At 40.4% G+C, this 22,150-nt stretch overlaps 1 protein-coding gene and 1 long non-coding RNA gene across 7 annotated transcripts in view; one reads left to right on the forward strand and one right to left on the reverse strand.

Moving 5' to 3' along the window:
• ofcc1 (orofacial cleft 1 candidate 1) overlaps window positions 1–9,550 on the reverse strand; it is an 88,034-nt gene extending 78,484 nt beyond the window's left edge. For all 3 annotated transcript variants that reach the window (XR_004575035.1, XM_034289209.1, XM_034289210.1), the window contains exon 1: window positions 9,466–9,550. The gene's annotated coding sequence lies outside the window, so the exon portion shown is untranslated. The remainder of the gene's footprint in view (window positions 1–9,465) is intronic.
• The window catches only part of LOC105019523, a 43,887-nt gene continuing 30,891 nt past the window's right edge, over window positions 9,155–22,150 (forward strand). The window contains exons 1-2 of one of the 4 annotated variants that reach the window (XR_002195824.3): window positions 9,524–9,605; window positions 10,031–10,103. This is a non-coding gene — a long non-coding RNA (uncharacterized LOC105019523). The other 3 variants (XR_002195823.2, XR_002195825.2, XR_828653.3) reach the window with 3 other exon arrangements.

Raw genomic sequence — 22,150 nt, forward strand, 5'->3', positions numbered from 1 at the left:
CGGTTTTTCCCATTCTAAATGACAGAGCAATTAAAATAGTGGAGGACACTTTCCAATCTGGAAGGAAGAGTTTTGTAAATCTGTTTTTACATCCAACAAGCCCTACAGCAAGACATTCATTTATACCATAGAGATTAATGGTTATCTAATTGTAACTTATTTAAAAACCATTTTCTCTTTCCACTGCGTTCCAATCAATTTCTCCCAGTTGTACGGAACACAGACTTAAAACATTGACCAGACATAATAAATGTGTTGCTGTAGATTACTTTGCCAGTGTCAACTATTTTTCTTTCCAACACATACTTAATGTACAGTTGTTGATGCATATTCAAAAGTCAATCAGGAAGTTAAAAAAGGACCTCTACTTGTGGAACAAGCAAGTCCTGAGTTTGCTAGCAGTTAAATGGCACATAATGAACACAGCCCTGTGTTAAATGAACACCAGTTGATATGATTCTGCAATAAGTAGAGTTGGTAATTAAAAAGATGCAGCAGCATGGAAAATGATGCTTGGATTGTTTCATTTTTACTTTCCCCATTTTCACCATGTCATAAATTACACACGGGCAACCTACAAACCCCACGACCGAGAATTCATTATCTCACTGACGGACAAATGAAGATGAATACAATATAAAACCGCTGCCTATATTTGAACACATTATGTGGAATATGCAAAAATGCAGCACCGTGAGGAATGTACAATGAATAGGTGAGGACACTACAGGGAATGTGAAGTAGCAGCAGTATATTGTGGACACATTGAGACATCAACGGAACTGGTCTTTGGTTAGCTAGTGTAATTAATCACCAAATTAGCACAACGTGGGCGGATAGCACGCCTTTATTCTTCAAATCATTGTTTTTGCCCTTGAGACTAAGGCATGTTGAAGAGGGAGGCACGAAACCACACAGAAATCCCATTTGATTATCACATGTTATGTTTCATCTTAGGCCAGACCAAAATGAATTAGCGGCCCATCCTCTTAATTTCCATTAAATATCTATACATTTGCTGACTTCCTATAACAAAAACATAGAAAATATAACATTCTTTAGCCATACCTTTAAAAGGATGGGATTCAGTGAATGCTCATGTACAGTGTGGACCTAATGCTCCAATTGTTAGGACACGCTCCAAATTCTATAATGCTCCAATATTGCATAGGCCAATTCCAGATGTGTTTCCTTTGTTAAGCCGTAGGAAAGTGTGAGATTTACATGAGCATGTCACCCTGATTTCAGATCCTCCTTAAAAAAAACATTAGCAAAATGTCAACAAACGTATACATGGAAAGCACACTTGCCGTAAGCAGAAAGCTTTTGGTCATAGTCTTGAATGATCTAATTTGGAAAACTCCACATAATCCACTCCATCTAGAGAGCTACAGTATAAGAGAATAGATGTTTCTCGTCTCCTCCCAGGGTTTCCAGACTGACAGCATGTCCCTTTTTACGACGACAATCAGCCAACATGCTCTAACAGGACGCAGCATGCAGATGTTTCATTTCTAAAACAATAAACATGCAAGCGATAAAAAAACAAGGTAATAGTGGTGGCATTATGTGAAGAATCTGCCAGCTTAGATTTTAGGAATCTGAACAACTGTTCCAATTCTAACAATATCACAAGCAGCATAAACTACACAGGAGCAAATATATTCTGACATGGTTTCCCACTGAACATAAATATATTAAATTCATGGTGCTGTATTGGAGTCATGTGCCAACAAGATCTGGTGTATTATAACAAGCCCTGAATACAAAGCAAAAAAAGCCCTGAATTCATTGTGTTGTCATCTGAAAGCATCCAATCCGCTGCTCCTCAAAAGCATGCCCCTTCCTTCCCTCAAAGAGCCTTCACATGAAAAAAATGCTTACTTTGTGGTCAGGAGGAGAAAAAAAAAATCATTTATTACTGGTGACAAGAAAAATCTATGAAGTTTTTTAAAAGAATGTGATTGTTGTCAAAAGGAATTGGGCACAACAATGCCTTGTTCAGTTTGGGTTCCATTCAAACCCGAAGCTGTGAGGGCTTGAGGAGAAGGCTGCTGCCAGGCTGGTGGGCACAGACCAGCTAGAAAGTGAATTTTGCATACTGTACGGATCATCGCCCAGTTCAGGCCAGTCACATTGAATCTGCCATCAACCAATTGTGCTTCATGAAACCGTCAACCCTAATTTACGTCTGGCTGTTTTCCTCCTATCCGGCTGTAAACAAGCCCTGCTCTGAGCTGTCTCCCTCGTCCCTATCTGCTTACGAGGGGAGCACAGACAGCCCACGTCTGCCGCGCCAGAAACAAGCAACTTAAAGCCTACCACTTCCAGACAGCGGTCCTTGCAGCAGGCACAGAGTCAAAGACAGGAGCCTCGCTGGAATGACAGAGTTGTACTGGGGTTTAAAGAGGTGAATAAATTAGGCCCTTACAGACGCTGGCCGGCTTGTCATGCTCCATCCTTTAGATTATACTAGAGTGCTTCTAATCTGAACAAGAGTGTTTCAAATCATTAAGATAGCAGAATTGTGCATTACTTTGCACTTGCAGGCTATTCTACCAATCCGGGAATTGTTTTAATACAAAAAAGCTCCCACACAAGGAAAATAGATGCATGTATAAATTGACAATGGAATTGAATCTTTTTTCAATCTATATGCAAGTGTGTGGCAGTTACAGTGGTGTTGTGAAAAGATTGTACAGGGCTTGGCTTGAACTAAACATCACACACCCTAATCAATGCTAGCAGAAATTGCTTTTGTTGTCATATTTTCTGTAGGCCCACTTTATCTACTTTCAAATACATATGCAGTGGCCAATTCAGAAATTGTACCGCATTAAAAGCTATTTTCTATCAGTTTTAGATAAGAGTAACATCAGCAAAATGTGAATGAGGGAAATACAATGTATACCAAGGTATTTAAATGAAAACATTAAATGAAAACACCAGCCTGACTTAGCTAAACAACTATAGGAAAAGGCTGACATTTCTGCAATAACATATATACTTTAAAATTATATCAGAACCAAACCTACTTTCATTTAGGGGATATAAATAGCTTCATAGGTTCATGGTAATTGTTATCCACCAAACATTTTCGCATTAAACAACAACAGCGTCAGTTGGTGTAGACAGAAAAACATAATTAGTATTCAGGCTTAATTAATCTATGCTGCCCCCTTTAAGTGAATTAGTCAATTATTTATGCATGTGTGCTCCTTTGATGCTAACAGATTATGTATGTTACAGGGAGAACCTTGAAATATGACTTTGAAAACTTTCCATGAGAAAATGTCACTACAAGCTGCTCTGAAGGCTGAAAGAAATGTCAGTGCAGACCCAGAATACAAAATGATTACGGACCAGACATTCCGGGCCAGAATATAGAGCAAAACAAAGACAATTCATCTACCCAATCAATTTGAAACATTTCACTCTCAAAGCTAGGGAAATCTCAGAAATTAATTGTCTAATGCCATCGCAAGAGTCTAAAATGCATCCCAAAACTTATGTGCACCCTTATCCGAGTAATGGAAATTCACCACAGTAGGATCAGGGTCTCACCAAGGATCATGGGAACTCCTAGGGATTTTCAAGGGCCTTTTTGTTCCCTGTCCTTGAGAACTATCCTCAGCCAAGGCTCTGCCCTCTACGCCCCTCAATCCCCCATTGACATCTCAGAAGCAGCTTGGAGGAATGTTAAATGTCAATGGTCAGCCTGCCCCAGCACCTTTAGAGAAAATGGAGGTATGAAGGCCTGACCCCTGTATTTGGCTACGAGGCTAGAAGTAAAACTACACTCAAGCTGCCAAAATTGTCAATGACTCTTCACACTGCAGTGATCTGAAGCATTTGACTGTGATCCCTGGATAGTGACCAGAACTTGTGCACAACAAAACTTGCTAAGTGAATGAAGAAAAACAAGTTTAAGAAAGGTTACTTTGAGAGAATTTGGCATATGTATGCTTTTATTGCTTATAATTCTTACTTTACGCCTGAGCAAATGTAGAGCACAAAATGCTGCATTTCATAGAGTACTATCATATCTTTAATTTCCCTTTATTGTTTGCGTGTTTAGATCTGCAGATTAATCTTTGAAAACCATCTAGGAGAATAAAGGTCTAAGTGCAGTTTATTTATTATCAGAGATAGCAAATTATTTGCCCTTATTATTCAAATAGTTTATTCATTTATATCTGATACAATACTATTTGGTATTTTTATCTTCTTTTCCTATGGTAATTCACATGGCTTCCACAAGTTTCTGCCGAAATAGCAAAACAAACCCCAGGCAGAATGTGAAAGATTATCCCATACCATGCGAGCTAGGATGAAATGCTACACTTTTTCACACTAAACAGCGCTCCGCTGGGTGTGATTGAAAAACATGTTAAGCTATTGAATCTGTGCTTTGTATATGTGAGGAAAAATATATGTTGTAACAAGTGGGCCTATGTTTTTGTAATTGTTTCAAATTACACTCGGCGTAATAACCAAGAGAAAATAGTCCACATCACACACACTAACCAGGAAACGCTACATGATGTCCCTCCACCTTAGAATGGACCCAATTGTCATGAATTTAAACTGAGAATAATAATATTTCTTTTAAATATATTTCTAGTAATACCTATTCCTTTCTATTCCTATTTATCACTGAAATAAGGGAAATATTAGGACTCTATTTAGATAAAGAGCTATGTTGTAGCCTTTCCTATCGACTCCAAGTATATTTTATTGAATTAGTGGCAGTTTTCAAATTCATGTTTTTCATTTGCTGATTTGTTTTTCTTAGTAACTAATAGAGATGGGTGTATGAACGCTTTATATGGGTCATAAAACTAGATGCTGTGAGAGGCCCAGACAATTGGTTGTAAAAAGCTGTTAGCCTTTATCTGCCAAATGCTGTTTTCCACGTAATGTGATTGCCAACAGTTTCTTAACCACAGAAATGACTGACTCACACTGCTTTGAGTTCTGGTTCTGCAAAAGCCATGCAAATATACTGTAAGTACACAACAGTTTAGTCTTACATTATCTAATATAAAAAAAAAAAGACATTCATTTCTATGCTAGTGTTGACCAATAGCAAAAAAGGCTGTACAACAAATGCGTTGATGGAAAATCATGACAATGGTTCCTACAATTGTCAAATATACCTTGCTTCCGATGAACCAGCTGTACAATCGGAAAAAACAGATCCAAAAAAGAGCTTGTGAAATGTGTGAAAATACCCTAACAGAAATGGTAATCCAGTTGTATATGGTTTCAACAGGATGTAGAGATACAAATAAGTTATAAGACTCCTTGTCCTCCATTTCCCCCAAGAAGAATCATCTGTCATCTGCTTAGCAAAGCTCAATCAACTCTTAATCCTGGATGAGAGGGTGTTCTGTTCTGTATTGCTATGCATAAGAACTTCCGCTCTTTGTGGTTTTGTGTGACCTGACATATTTGGTTGACAATCTTTAGTTTCCACCAGAAGGGATGAAGGATGTAATTTCATAGTTTGATAGTTCATCAAATAAGCTCCCAAAAAAGACTATGGTTAAATTGTGTTTTTTTAAAGCATTTTTCCCCTAATTTTTCCCCTAATTTTGAGTGATGTTACCTCTGTGTTGGGTCTACTTAGGACCATAATATCTGTTTTGGGAACACATTTAATCAACAACAAAAAAGAAATGCCCTTCACTGAACTCAACAATAAGGAAAAAAAACTCAAAACTTAAGGTTAACAATTTTAATTCTCACTTAGAAGTAGTGTATTAAATATAAATCAACGCTTTACATTTGTGTTCCCTGAAGTCTGTGGGTTCCAATAAAACATGATGCCATACTGTATAATGTCGCTTTTAAAAAGTGAAAAACAACCTGTACATGTTTTTCTAGTAAAATACCACATGAAAACATTACATCCAGTAGCAAAATGAATGCCCGATTTCATCAAAAGCCAGGATTTGTTTAACTAAAGATGTCTAGCTAGTGCCAGTTCAGACTTAACCGATCACACTCTAGGGCAGCAGATTTCCAATAATAGCTGTTAACCACAGGGCCAATTTGGACAGCTTTGGCAGTATTTTCACAAATAATAAGCAATGATGAATTAAGACGTTTGTGGTGGTGTGGAGAACACAAAATGCCTCAAATATGTAATAGACTATATATGTATCCTTCAATTTGCACTAAGTGGTGGAAAGGTACCCCATTATACACCAAGCTTTAGATTTTATATCCAGTCCCTTTAAAGTAATGGGGCAGGAAACGTGCCAAGCAAACATCATTATAGGTGGTGGATGTCTTTAAGATACAGTACAGGCCAAAAGTTTGGACACACCTTCTCATTCAATGCGTTTCCTTTATTTTCATGACTATTTACACTGTAGATTCTCACTGAAGGCATCAAAACTATGAATGAACACATGTGGAATGATGTACTTAAAAAAAGTGTGAAATAACTGGAAACGTCTTATATTCTAGTTTCTTCAAAGTAGCCACCCTTTGCTCTGATTACTACTTTGCACACGCTTGATGGTTTTTGCGACTGCACTTGGGGACACATTCAAAGTTCTCGCAATTTTCCGGACTGACTGACCTTCATTTGTTAAAGTAATGATGGCCACTCGTTTCTCTTTACTTAGCTGATTGGTTCGTGCCATAATATGAATTCTAACAGTTGTCTAATAGGGCTGTCGGCTGTGTGTCAACCTGACTTCTGCACAACACAACTGATGGTCCCAACCCCATTAATAAGGGAAAAAAATCCACTGATTAACCCTGACAAGGCACACCTGTGAAGTGAAAACCATTTCAGGTGACTACCTCATGTAGCTCATGGAGAGAACACCAAGGGTTTACAGCGCTATCAAAAAAGCAAAGGGTGGCTACTTTGAGGAATCTAAAATAAAATACATGTTTTCAGTTATTTCACACTTTTTTGTTAAGTACATAATTCCATATGTGTTCATTCATAGTTTTGATGCCTTCGGTGAGAATCTACAGTGTAAATAGTCATGAAAATAAAGAAAAGCATTGAATGACAAGGTGTGTCCAAACTTTTGGCATGTACTGTACATATGGCTTCCTATCTGCCTCATAAACAATTGGACAGCCATTGCACTAATAATTGCTGATGGAAAAGCACTGAACATGCTTGAACCAGAATCTGAGCAAAGGAGATTGTGAACATGACAGGTTCATTGCTGGCAAAAAGACCCCAAAAAACACAATGGATGATTTTGGATGGAACTGTAATGCTGCTGGATCAGCCAAGCTGTGGCAGTAATGACTGTTTTAATTGGACCAGTCAAATCTGGGTTTGAACATTCTCCCCCAAGTTCATAAAGTCCAATTCCTGATTATGGACACACGTTGTCAGCCACAAGAAAAACCACAGCAGGTGCACAAGATCCCCATTCTGCTGATCCAACCACTCATTGAATCAGCACAATCATTCTTAAGGTGAACATATTCCCAGGCAAACAACCACAATTAAGCTTGCAGGAGTTTGATCTACCACCAGGAGTCACTTCAATTTGAAAAAAACAAGGCAGCCCTGAGACTGGGCTCAGAGGAGAACCTGAAATTCATCGTAGTCTCTGTACTGAGATTCTGGTTCAGCACACGCTTCACATGCAACTGACAAATATGGCTTTTCATCCATCTGTATCCATTTTGTTAATCAAGTCCTTGTTAACACTAACTACTGCAAGAAAATGGGTGATATTGGCTATTGTACAAAAGATGTTAGCCACAAAAAAAGGGCATTTCTGAAATTCTACAAAACCACTAAAACAAACAATTTTTGTTAATAGTCCAGCTTTCAAATAAGAGTTTCACAAAGCTTCTGCAGATTCATTCGTTCTTTACAGATTTATTCTCAACAGCTCCAGCAATACATGTACAGAATAGGCTACAGATAAATAAAAAAACAACAACGCTGCATTCAATCACTGATGAATTACCATTCTTCAAGTTTTACCAGAGGAAAAACTATGCAGCATATTTCATCTCCATAAGTTCTAATTCATGCATTTCGATAAGCATGAATTAAAATATGCATTTCGATATTCTTGAGCCTCACAGTAGCCTACAGTATTGTTTTGAATGATGTACACTGAACACATGTAGCTTTCAGATGTGTGTTTATGGGATAGCAACAAGCACACTTGACAGAGCAACACATTTAATCAAAAGTACATAATCAAAGATGATTGCCTCTTTTTTTTTATCATAATCAACATCTGTCCAGGTATTTAAAAGAAATATCAAATATTAGAAAAAAAAAAAATTCTGGTATTTAGAGCATATTTCTGGGAAGGAAAATGTTCAATAGTATGAATTGTATGCTAGCTATATCTGTGAATTTATAATTAAACACAATGAGATAAAAGTTGTGTTTATTTCTGTTTTGATATGGCAGATAGATTGCAATGCTTATGTGAACTGTGCAGCAGGGCCACAATCGGTTTATGCAAGGCCTTCAGCAAGCCTTAAAGGTCCACAGCCACTCAGTTAAAAACGTTGTTTCTGAGGACAGGGACACACCGATACGCTGCAGCACGGTACATTGTAAAAATCTATCAATGTGCCAGATCACAAAAGAAATTATCCGGCAGAATGGACAGTCTTTATCTTTGTCGGGACACACGTGCTGATGTCCCACTGTAGATTTATTTATGTGTTCACTGATCTAGCCAGCATAAAATGTATAATGAGAAAATGTTTTCCCAATATGTACCCTAAATACGGAAAATTACATCTGAACTTTATTTTCATGTTTATTACGGATGCAATACAAAGTTGATTTTGTATTATTTGATTGAACGTTTTGCACAGTCAAAGTAAGCTTGTTGATATCCGACAAACACAGTGTTAAAAGCTACACATCAGCATCTTCTGTGGATGATTTTTTTAGATAACGCAAATAAAAACAAACAAGCTGAAAGTGCAACATGAGAGCTCTCCCACCTAGTCTGCCAAAGAGTTCGCAGCGGTAAGAACTGCACTCCATTGGAAAGAACGGACTTCCGCCGCAACGAATATGGCTTTGACACATTCGGTACGTCCCCTGATAGACTCGAGTTCGCATGGGCGGATAATGCAACGTTCGTTACAATGAACACACCCCATCTTAGGTATTAGATAACATGGAAAACTGTAGGCCACCTGAAAATAAGTTTAAACAAGGTAATATGAAATGAACCTATAGTTTATGGAGAAAGAATGCATTTATATTTGGCCAAGTTCACGACTCCTAACGTCTACTAAAATTTCCTGCAAACAGAAGTCTAATGAGGGTCTTGTCGACCAACTTGTCGATACAGTCAAACGGATAACGACGTGTTACAGTATCAGCTGGTTGACAGTATCTTTTTTCTGTACTTAAACACTTGGAAAATAACTCGGTTAACTAGTAAAACATGCAAATATGTAACAGGAATAACTTTCACTGTTTGAAGAAATTACCTGACACGGTTAGGCCTGCCTCATTCTCGCTGTCCCTGTTCCTGAACACTACAGTAACCGGGCATCTGAGAGGTCCTCGATCCTGTCGCCAAGGTAACTACTGACGTTGCTGAAACATGTGCTGCTCTCATTACTAACAGGTGTGTATCACAATGTTGTGCTCGACCTCTCCAGAATATTTAGCAATGTTTCCGTGGATTTTCGCCAGTGTATCGTTCTACAAACACATTAAGATAAAGTAAGTAAGTTAAAATAGACTAATATTATTTCTAGAATGGAGTTGAAAGTATTCTTTAAATCGTAAGGCGTCATTGATAACGCTCGTTTAGGTCAACTGTAACATTAGGGACAATTTCATATTTTGATAAGGGGAAACAGTGAATTACAAGCAAGCCAGCCCCATCGTTGTTGTTTGCTGTACCTGTTGATTGCAAAGACACGTTTTCAACAGTGGCTACATCTGCCAGACGACAGTTTGGATTTTAAATGTTTTATTATTAATGCAGAGCTACATCTGCATGGGCCCAGACAACCTTTCAAAAACATTTTACCACTGTATTTCCAGGGAATGATATAATGGGCAAAGGAGTTCTTTGTTACTTCTCAACATCAATTACAGTAATGAGGTCCCATCCAAGGTAAAGCCATCATACAGCTTTGTAAACATTCATTATGCAGTATGACAATTTACACAAAGGTTCCCTATGCATTATTTAGGGGGGTTCATATAAACACTCTTGTCACAAAGAAAACCTGGAGTGCATTACAGCTGGTGTGAAGAATAGGTATAAAACATAGCAGATTGCTCCCTTCACAGTAGGCATGGGGCATAGCTAATGTCTCCCAAAGAACAAACAGCCCAAGCTTTGTTATTTATTACTAGGGAACCACCTAGTCCTAGGCCATTGGTGGCCTTTTCAGCTGAGGGAGAGAGATTGCTTGCATGAAAAAGATAGTTTCTTTTACAGATGTAGCCACAGTACAATTTTTGAGAGAAACTAACATTTGCCTAATTTATATTTGATAATGGCGTTTGTTCTATGGATGTGCAGGTTACCTTTAATGCAGTAGTCTGCAGTTGAAACCATAAAAAAATCACCTTCCCCACCAATCTGTCTGTAAAAATTATCTGAGGTAAGATGCTGGAGAAATATCATTTCTCCAGCATAACTATACCCAAATCGTAGCAAGCAGTTTCTTATTAACACTACTTAGTTGTTGATATTATTACTATGGACATTTTCAAACATTAGAATGAACTCATAATGCATTTTTTACTTATATAAACAGAAACAATGGGTATGTCTGCATACAATGTAAAAATTAAGAAATATATGTTTCAACTGCAGATTTACCATTTTAATAGAGTGAAGGAGTTGCTAAATAAAAATGATTATCAAGTGGCCTTTGTTTGTCCAGCAGTCTGAGCCACTACCTCTGGTGCGCATGTACTGCTGCAGCATGGGTTTGAATCCAGGCCAGAGTTCTATCAGTAAAATCTTTCTTTTCACATATTCCTGTCAAATAAAGCATAAAAATTTCTTGAAAGAAATGTATTTTTTTTTAAAAGAAGAAATTATCAAAAATAACATCTAAACAGAATCAAGAATACAATCCATCCCGCTGTTCCTCTCATAGTGCCTTTCATTTGGATCAGACCTATGCAACCACCAACCCATAAAGTTAAGCATTAGCTGTGTCTAATAAGCTGGTCTTATGTGTGATCTAAATAAGACATTCACCAATCTGGACTGCCCATTTTCCAGCTTAGTTGTCTTTGATCGTTTAGATGATTAAATATAGACCTAAATGTACAATCCGGCTCTATCTTATCCAATTAATTCTCCATGTGGGCATGAGAATGGTTAATGGTGTTATCTTACCTAATTAACCTGCATAGGGATTCGACTCTAGGACAGGAATTGTTCATCTCTCATCTAAGTGTTCATTACAATCATTACCATAAAGGGACTAACTTATGACGTTGGCCGTTTTGGCACCATTAATTTAGATTGAGCCCTTTTTTTGCTTCTTTTAAGTTTGGTTTTGCTTTGCGGTCATATTTAATTACTGCACTAAAAGTCTTGGAATTTATAAATTATTTAATGTATTCAGTTGTGTCCAAAGCAATCCTAAGGATAACGTGCAATGACTGGAGATTTGCACGTGATTTTGCCACTTTGGATGATTTTGAGACTTAAGATTTCGGTTTTGTTCCTGTCAAGGTCCGGCAGTTAAGTGTACTTCTGAAACACCCTTTTCTTTGTCAGCTTTCCCACATACAGAATCAGCGCCAGAATGCAAGGTGAATCAATAACCTTCATTGGGCCATGTGTCATTTGTTAATCGGGTATTGATGAGAGTATTGACATGTGGCTAATTAATCTCAAGCCCAGCTCCGGCTTTCATACGTTTCCTTAATTATGTTCTTCATCTTAGTCCTCTGACATTGGCACACTTGGGCCTCATAGTAGACAGTGAGTAAAGTTAGCTGTCAGGCTTCTTTTCTTTTTTTTCTTTTCTTTTTTATTACTCCCCCTGCCAAAACAACTAGGCTCACTCAGTTGTACGCCGTAGCCCTTTGATGGTAGTGAGATTGTTTTAGGCTTGCTTACATTAAATAGTGGTTTGAATGATCTAACATAATATTATGTCATTTAGCAGACACCTTTATCCAGAAGTTGTGCGGCTATACATTTAACGTGTGGCTTGTGTTTGGAGTTGAACCCACAGTCACTGAGTGTGACAATCGCATGCTCTACCAACTAAGCCACATGGGACCACTTGAAGCACCACATAGACATGGCATCATTCTAGCTGCTGCACTCAAAATGCGTCAAAACAATCACAAACTGTTAATGCAATTTGAATGTATTTTACTGCAATTAGGCAAACCATAACGCTGACTGCGACATGGGGGGCTTATTTTCCTCTCTCCTAGTAACGTGTGGGAGCAGCTCTGTATAAACTGTGTAAACAATTAAGTTGAAACGGCATGAGGCCCAAATGTACATTACTCATTAACGAGTTGGGGGCAGCGGTTCCCGTCTAACGGCCCCATTTAGCGGGCCACAGAGGCCACAGCAGCGGCCACACCCCTCCCGTCATGGCACAGGGGCTGTCAGACAGCTTGCTGTCTGAGGTTAGCGGCTGGCTAGCAGCGGCATTGTTTTGTAGCCTGATCGATAGCACTAGCACATTAGCACTCAGACTCACAGGCAAAGGAGCACCTGGAGGTCAAACCTGCCAGGGGCAGCCCCACAGGGCCACGTCGAGCAGCGTTTCCTACAGCAGACGCTGCAACCACCAAATCCGACTTTTAGCCTGGCGGTTTGATTATTGTTTATAGATACAGAGGAGAATTAAAGCATGGCCCGCAGGCAGCATAATTATTTACAGCTGAAAACTCATATCATTATCAGCATGCTCCTAATTGCCAGAAGTAATATCAATGTTAGTTGATTAACCGTGTTTTTTTCTCCCCCTCCATATAAATAGTTTTCCTTCAGCATATGGGATGTCAGTTTATTACAATACAGCTGCTCATCTATCTTACCTAGTTTTTTATTTATTTTTTCAGCTCCAAAATACAATATCGCGGCATCTTCAGAGAGGAGCTATCGATTTCTGCTCTTTTTGTACTTTATTTACAAGGTCAAACAGTACAGAGATAGAGGCACTCCTATATCCTTCACGGCTCAGAAAAACGATTTACCATTGTAAAGATTTTCCACAAATACAAGCTCAAATGTGTATAGCATTTTCTGAGACCAAGACAACGTTCCACGACAGAAATATCAGCCAATCAATACGTTTATGTTTGTGGGAAGGATTGTCAGCAATGAAAAGCACAGTAGTAGTTCAGCAGTGTATGATTTATTAAGCAAATATTTGTCTGGCCCACTGTAGACCTATAAGCTCTCCCTGCCATCAAAATGTCTACATATTTTGTCATGTATTTAAGCCTGTAAGAAAGATGAAGCTATAAATAACCAGGCTGGTGAAGGAAAATACATAAACCTGAAGGCTACTTCATTATTCACATTTAGATTACTCAAACACGAATGCAGTGTTGCAATTTTCGCAAGCCACCGCATAATCCCCTTTTAAAGACCAGAAATACACTCGGCGTGCTATTTATTTCATAGTTTAAGTCCTAATATTGTTATTACATTACAAAATAAAACATGTTGTATCAGGCAATAGTCATAGGTATTCATTATGATGGCCATTACTAACTGTAGGAATGTCATCGGGAAATTGTCCGTAAAAAGTGTTCAACTGAGGCCAAGGGTGGTCTGGCGGCCTATGGCAGCTGCCTTCATATTCTGTTGCTGCTGGGATTTATTCTGGCCCACTGCTCTTCTTGCAAAAACACTCTACACTATCCTTCCAATGAATTCCTTAAATTGTGTGAAAAAGGGGGTATAGTTAATGTGTAAAAGAACACACAACTGAGTCCCGTAGTGATTCACGCCACAAACATTATGAAAAGATTACCTTTTAAATATCCTGGTCAACCCGTTCATTGCAAAAAAGACGACGGTGCCAACTTACCCAGTAAAGTTTCAGAATATGTTTATCTATCATGTCTTTTAGTTCATCTTAAAATCTCTATAATTCAAGCTGCCATAAAGTTGTTTCTGGCTTGCTTGCTCTCCCCTTCAATTTATATGTCATTATTTAGCTTCTCTGCTTCCCTTGAACTTGGGTGTGCATGCAGACTTGTACTGGATGTGAGGAGCGAAGGGAGGTGGGTGTTTGAGGATATAAGGGGGGCTTTGTAAGATTGTGCCCCGCTTCAGCATAGCTTTTGGGAAGGAGCTTTTCTGCTCTCTGAACGTATAGGGGAGGGGGAAAAAGGTGGAATAAAGTCTGTCAAGCATGATATATTTAATATGCACAGAGAAGAAAGAAATACAGAATTTGAGCAGAATTTTCTGCTTTCTTTTAATGCATCATGCCTGCTGCTTGTGATAAAACAAGAAACTATTGTGGCCCCAAAAGATTATGTCTACGAGGCAGAGAAGCCGACGCAAGGAATCCGTCTTGAGCTTTGGAGTCAAATTGTGCAAAGAAGTGGAATGATTGTTAAAAGGGCACCGCAAATAATTATTAAATATGGGCCTTGGGTCATCATTAGGGCATGATCTTAGGAAAATTGGGACCATGGGGACCATTTAGAGAACATCTTGTTCACCAATGAGGACCATATCTCACATGCGCCAGCCTCATGTCTTGACAAGGGTTTATTATGTCTCTCTTGACAGGCAGCAAGTTTCCACTTTGATTAGCACACTCACTGTGAGCGTTCACAATCGCTTCAGGAAAATAACAATTGGACAACTGTAGGAAACGGGAATGATAAAACTTTATACTAAAAATAGGCTGTATTTCCCCCTCTATCATGTTCAGTTGGAGATGTGATGATGGCAGCGATTTAACGGCTGCGCCCGTTTCCTGCTGGGTCGCGGGCCCCAGGCTGTGGCGTGTCATAGGGGTTGACTGGGTGACGTGTCGTGGATGGGAGATGTCCGTCTACTGCGTGGCGGGACCCACTCTTCAGGACCCTGTGGTCTGTCCAGTGATTGACAAATGCTGTGCCCACTTTAGACTAGCACATGGTCGTGGTTCTTCTCCCCACAGGCACAAGTCTATGTTACACTTGGAGTTGGGGTGATCTTCTGTGTCAGTTATTGTGTGGTAGTTTTGTTAATTCCGTTATTTGGCACGTCTTAGGACTTGGTGACTGACATGGTGTCGTCAGAGCGAGAGTGGACGAGTAGGGTTTCAGTCAGAGCTCGGTAGGACTCCTCGTAGTGAGGGTAGTGACACTCGCCCCGTGAACAGTATCCTGTGAGGTTTGCAGTTATTACAATAATCGTGAAACCCAGAGAGACCTCCTCTGTCCCTTGGCAGGAGATGGCGGAGTGACATTTGGAGGTTGTTGTCGTCACTGCATTCTACCGGCGCTAAACCCAGTTAAACATCACTGAATAACCCGCGGTGTGTTTGGAATTGAAAGGTATTCAAGGGCCCGTCTTAGCCTTTGTCTTTAACTCGACATGCTACACTGACCTAAAGAGCAGGGTGGACTCGCGGGGCCATTCATGGAGCTATAGTGGACCGTCACATACCTTTCAAGTTGAAATGGACTGTAATGTTCACCCTGTGTGTTAACTTCAGTGTCTTTTGAACTTTTAATCATATAATGTCCCTGAGTTAATGATTCAGGGCTCTGTTTACTACTGTGTGTGTTGTATTAACATATTAACACAGTGAAGACTTCCTTCTAAGTAGGCAAAAGTAAAACCTGGCCTTTGCTGTTATTTCCTCTCTCCACTCTCCCCCTCTCCTCTCCTCTCCCCCCTCTCCTCTCCTCTCTCCCCCTCTCCTTCTCCACTCCCCTGCATCTCCCCTTTTCAGTCACTCATTCTTTGTCTTGAAGCATCACACCGCTAAGTCTTGGTTTTATTCTGTTGTTTGAACTGCCTGAAAAGGGAAGCTCTGAATTGAATTCCTCATATCTGTGCAGATAGAGGTTGGATGAAAAACTGTGTACCATGAAGATGAATGGCATGATGAGTAACAAGAGGGGGGAGAAAATGTTGATACAGTTAATGCGCGCTGTCAGTGTCAAGCAGATTAGTTCATTCTTACAGCACAAGCGCTTTTTGCAGATGGCAGCTCAGCCATGACCACTAAGATCACAGGCCTCTATTAGTATATACACATGAACAAAGAGAAGACCTAGTGGTCCGGGAGATATACATTCCTCCATCTCTCCGACTAGGCCAAGCCATCCTTAGGATTGGGTTGTATTCATGCCCACCGGATTGACAGTGTTTGCGTTGCCGTTGTCATCCTGTTGTGTGTTTTGTTGTTGTTTTTGTTGTGCCTTTCTGGTCACGGGCTATACAGGGGGACTCCTGAGTAAATACAGATGGACTGCTGTGTTGATAGAGGACAACGAACTGGGAGGAAAGACATTGGATCTGTTGAATGCAGTGTGGCTGAACTCTGTGGCTGTTTCAGTTGGCCCCTTTTTCCTGTGGTCTGTAGATAATAAGCAGGTATAAAGGGGATTCATAATGCCATAGCTACTAAGAGTCCTCATATTAGAATCATAATATTAATAACAGAAAGGACATCGCATTAAGGTTCTATAGTCTTTGATTCCATCTTTATGACTGTAGAAGCCCTGAAAATACAAATTGGCCAAGTAACAGTTCTAGCTTTTGATTGCATGGAATGTTTTAAATGTCAGATTAAGGCTGGCTGGTTCACCGCCGCACCCTTCAAATTAAATTAGACCACTTTCACAATCACATTCATTCAATCCCTCTACCTCTAGTCCAACTCTGTCAGTTCCTAAAGCCTTGAGTATTTGACTTAATTCACCCCATTCTAATACTATCAGATAATGCTCTTTCCACCCATGAACTGCGTCTCAACTGTGGCTTTTTAATGTCAGTCTAAGACTGCCTGGTCTGACTGCAGCATCCCTCAAAGTGAATGACAAACACTGCCGTAAAATGAATAGTCAGTCAAACCATAGCAGACTGCTTAGCTAATTGGTGAATTGTGATTGGAGCAGGTGTCTGCTTGCCTAAAGTCTATATATCGAGTTCCTGCTCTCCTTCTGCAAATCAAATTGTGAGGTTACACTCTTCAACGTGTTCTGTTAAAGTCATTCATAGCTCCCGGGTACCTAAAAACAAAAGAGCAAGTTGAGAACTATATCTCGAAATAGGATTTGAGTGAGAGAGAGAGAGAGAGGCAAATTAGTAATTAGTTGCTGTGAGTGTCTCGACATCGCAAACGAGCAGTACAATCGTGCTTATGACTCGGCTCTGAGTCCCCAAAGCGTCGTTTATTAATTTAGCTCTTAGGAACCATCAATAAACAGGCTGACTAAGCTGTTAGCCTAAATGATGAGCACAATTGAAGGGCCATGCTAAATGTTCTGAGTACACCTGTGATAGGGAGCCAGCAGTAGGATAAGGATTCGTTTGGTTGGAGACCGCAGACTAAGGTTTAGGAAAAGACCAGGGTTTTTTACTCTGATAGGAGAGGAGGAGGTTTAAAGAATAAGACAGTTTCTTTAGCGGAGCTGTTAAAGTACAGTTACAGTCCACATTGCTCTCCATAGGGTCCGGTGTCTGTCCCTATATTGGTAGATGATGAGAGGGAAAATTGCTTCAACAGCCGTCATGGTTTATTGGTTGTTTTGATGTCACATAAACCATTGTGTTTTCAGCAGGAGCTATCCACTCTGAGGGCCATTACTTTTTTCTGCAGAAACTCCAGATGAAATCAATCCAGTTTACTAAGCCTAGTAAAAGAACCCTGCAAAACAGAAGTGCTTTTTAGGATGTCTCCAGGAACAACAGGAAGTAGTATGTGGGTTCCCTGGACACTCTCAGCATGTCCCTTGTTTGCTGGTAGGTTTGCATTTGTTTCCTGCTAGATCTTAGTTTAAGTACACAAAAATGAAGTTTCAATGAATTGATATGGTAAAGATGAAATTAAAACAGTTGGCTGTACTATCTCTGTTTTGGGAGGATTTAAAAAAAGGTGTTGAGAACACACCTAGTGTAAACAATTAGTATCTTAAATCTATCCCATAGTTTTGTTGACACATAAACAGAGAGCAGGGAGAGGCCCTGACTAGAGGAAACTGCCTTGCAGATTGGGGCCTGCTTTGGGAGAGGTGAGGTGGGAGACTGGGTGTGGAAGAGGCGTCTTTAACGACACCCATTCCATTGTCATCAATATCATTAATTATAGAATTGGGCCCAGCGCTCTGTTGAACTGCGGACCATTAAGCCAGTTGATACTACTGTAGGGGTGTTTGGTTACCACGCGTATTGTGGAAGCACGGAAACCTGTTTTTCACACGTCAATTATGTTATGTTAGCCGCCTCGCGCCTGAGTATTGCTGACCGTGGGGATTTCCCTGTCTTTTATGAGGAGGACGTTGTCAGCCCACACCTAGAAAACAGGACACTGTGTTCAGTGCAACAGAAGACTTCATGGATACTTGAAAGGTTATTGGATGTGCAAGGGTTTTAGGGCCAAAGGGGTTTACTGGAACTATATAAATGCCCTAAAACTGTCTAAAACATGTTGATGTGCATAGTACATTTATACATGACAATAGGGGCAATGCGTGACAGCGTGACTGAAGCACTGGCAGGCATTTCAGCATTGGGTGTAGACAGTATGTGTCTGCTTGGTAGCGTTTGTCGCAACTGCTGGCGTGATAAAATGTCTCTGAACGTGTCAATCTGGAGTCGCTACTGTTTTGGACCTACTTATGAATTATAAATATTTATTCTTAGAAAATATATATCTTGCCTCATTAGCTAAGTTTATATGGCATTTTATTGACCAGTAACTGAAAGGTTGTTTGATCAAATCCCTGAGTTGACAAGTGTGAGAATATCTGTAGCATTGTCCCAGAGCTAGGCTGTTCAGTTTAATTACTCCCCAAGTTGCTGTGAATGAGAATATCTTCTTAGTCAGCTTACCTGATAAAATAATGGTAAGAACTAGATGAAGTAATTATCAGATTTTTTGACTCCCAGGGTTGGTAAACTACGTAAAAGTAAACACATTCCACAGCCTCTAAACATGATTAAACTATAATGTTTATGTCATTGATGGTCAGTACATGCAACCCATAGCTCTGTCAGTGCTTACATTTCTCCAGCCCCATCCCTAAGCTTTTCACAGAAACAGGGGCGGGGAAAACGCTCCATTGTTGTTTTAACTGCTGATTGGTCCTTTATATCCTGTCAGTTTCTGGCATCAGAACTCTGTCCCCTGGTCGTGTTGCATAACCGTGAAACGCCCGTATTGCGTCCAAATGGAAAGGAAAAAGACAGAAACTTCCCAATTAATTTACAGTTACCCACCTTACAGGTAACTGGGTTTAATTTAATTACCCGCATTCATAAATGACTGTAATTGAGAAAAAGCCTACAGCATACACGACAACCAATAGGTAGCTAATGGAAGTGCTAAAAGCCTGTTTAGATTGATGTAGGGAAAATATGCAGAGACATTCAGCCAATTCCAGCAAATACAGTCTGGTCTTGTCTTCCTGTAGCCTGTCGTAGCACGGCTGCCCTATATTTGCCCTCTGTTCAGCGTGGTTGATAAATTGAAATGAGACCCCCATTACCTCTAAGTAGTTTTACCCAAATTTCAACCATTTTACAAATTAGCCTGTTTTTCCAAATTAGACAAAAGCCCATCCCAGGGTCAAAAGGTCAGTTCCAGCAGGAGTAAATACAGGTTTCAAACCTGTATTTAAGATAATTAAAAGTGGCTCTTCGAAAAGGGTTTCAGGCATTTTGTGTTCTAGTGAAATAATGCTGGATACTAAGCATGTGACAGTCCGTTATAAAGGCTCATGCCTTCCATGTTGTCATGTGAAACGCCGTTTCTCCGGCCTCAGTGGGGAGTGACAACAACGAGGCCATCTTTCCTTCTGCTTCAACATGCCGTGGCCTACATACCGCCGTGGATGGACAGGGCACGGTTTAATGTGATAGACATTAGGCTTTTGGATCTGCGGTACTGGAGCGAGGGGAGAGAGTGCCGTTAGCCCTGCAAAAAGGGGTGGATTGAGTGAGAGTTTGTGAGGCAAAGAGCACTCTAGCCTGTACGCGAGCCCTTCCACTCGGGCGACTGTGCAGCATGGCAGATGGACATATGGGTGACGCTACATTCTTTTTAAGGGATTGAAGCAAATTCCTGAGCCCCTCCTCGCCGACGCTCGTGTGCAAATTGGCCGTTTGCATGTCAGGCCGTCTCTTTATCAAACCACTCCATTGTCTGCCAACGCCGGGGACACGGCGGGAATAAAACCGTCCCGTTCCCGACAAGTCCGCTGTGATCCGGGAGAGGGTCCGCGGCCGTGCGCGTATTAGTGGAGGATGGCGGTTTTTTCCGACGGGGGGCGCGGTCGGACACGGGGCAAAAAAAATAGAAATACAAAAATAAAAATCAATAGAGCTTTGCATCGGCCTGACCCACATTCATGAGAGCAGGCGGGACCAGGGTCATTTGATTATGTGGGGTTCGTGCCCCAGTAGTGGCGCTGGCCAGACCGACCTGGGCCGCACGTACACAGGCGTTCAGGCCCGGAGAGGCGCTGCAGTGATGGGAGTTCACACAAGCACGCCCGGCCTGCTGCCTGACTCCACTGTCACTGATTACAAGTGACGCAGAGTTAATAAAAGAGCAAAGCTGACTGTCAGGCCCGATTAGGCCGGGCCCCCAGACAAGACAAAGAGGAGGGCTGAGGACATTATTCATGGTCATTAACTGGGTTGAGTTGGGGATTTCAGAGGGACCTTACCTGGGCTGTGCTATGGGTGGGTCAGTGCAGGGCGGTTTTGATGCTTTATCTCCTGGATTTTGCTAGAATGCTAACAAGTTCAGACAATGGTAATTGCTTATGTTTAAAGGCCTAAACCTTGGTGGATTTTACTTTTTTCGGGGGGGAGGGGATTTATCTTTCCTATTGTGCAGGATGTAACATAACACAATCCATTATGCTGCTGTGATATGTACTGAGCTGTTTCTGAGGCTCCTCTGTACAGTACAGCTGGAAGATTTCTCATGGATGGCCACTGTTGGTTTGTATGCGATAGCCAATAATATAAATGTATGTTATTTTGCCACTTAAATTACTTTTTGCGTTTTCTTTTTGGCAGTTTCATATTACATTTAACTATCTTTCCAGATTTGCTTTGCAATTTGCTACTTTACAGAAGTTCATCTTGGATTGGTTAACTTTTTCATTCAGGAGTTGCTTTAAATTATTCCATGTTTGAATTTTTTTTATAGAAAACAATAGCTTAGTAACTTTTCAGTGACTGAAAAAAATGACCCAATCTCAGGGTCCTCCAGGGAGACACTAATTCATATTACCATAAATGATTTCAGTTCATACGATTACCATCCAATTGAACAATAGGTTTGTAACAATAACAAAATAAAATAAAATGACTGTTGTCCCATTACCAATCGGCAACATTAGCAAACCCATTTCATATTCATATACTAACATGTCTCTGGAATATGCTCCTCATATTTCTGCAAAATGCATGAAAATACTGTACATGGTTGGAGAGATGTACGGATGCTTTTTCATTTCTGGTCCCACCTCTTCCTAATTGGGTTATTGGAATAGCCCTCCCTACATCTGTAATTGTGTCAAAGTAGCGCACATTCTTTGGGTAGCCTTCTCGTAACTCCTAATAAGACACTCAGGACTGATGCCTCTCTCTCTGCTGTTTCGCCCCTAGACAGCATCTTCCATCTGCTCTGGGTTTGTAATTTTCCTGGAGTGGGCGAGGTCAGACTTTTGATTTAATTTGAAGCCATGATTTACCACACCTTTACACAATAAACCACGTCAGGCTGTGTGAAGACTTAGATAGATGTCCCACTAGTGTGCTATCTTCCACTGCCCGTTCTCTCTATTTGCTGCCCAATATACAGTAACTATCGGGTCAAACCAGAGACAGTGAGAGAGTGTGAGAAAGAGAAGGAGAGAGCGTTAGCGGTCAATAGCATTGTCTAGCACAACAGACCATCACATTCAAAGGTCTGCTTGTAGGGAGAAAAAAGGGCATTTTGATCAATACAGTGTCCAGTCAATGTCATC

Source organism: Esox lucius, chromosome 21 (assembly GCF_011004845.1).
Source record: "Esox lucius isolate fEsoLuc1 chromosome 21, fEsoLuc1.pri, whole genome shotgun sequence".
Taxonomy (NCBI): Eukaryota; Metazoa; Chordata; class Actinopteri; order Esociformes; family Esocidae; genus Esox; species Esox lucius.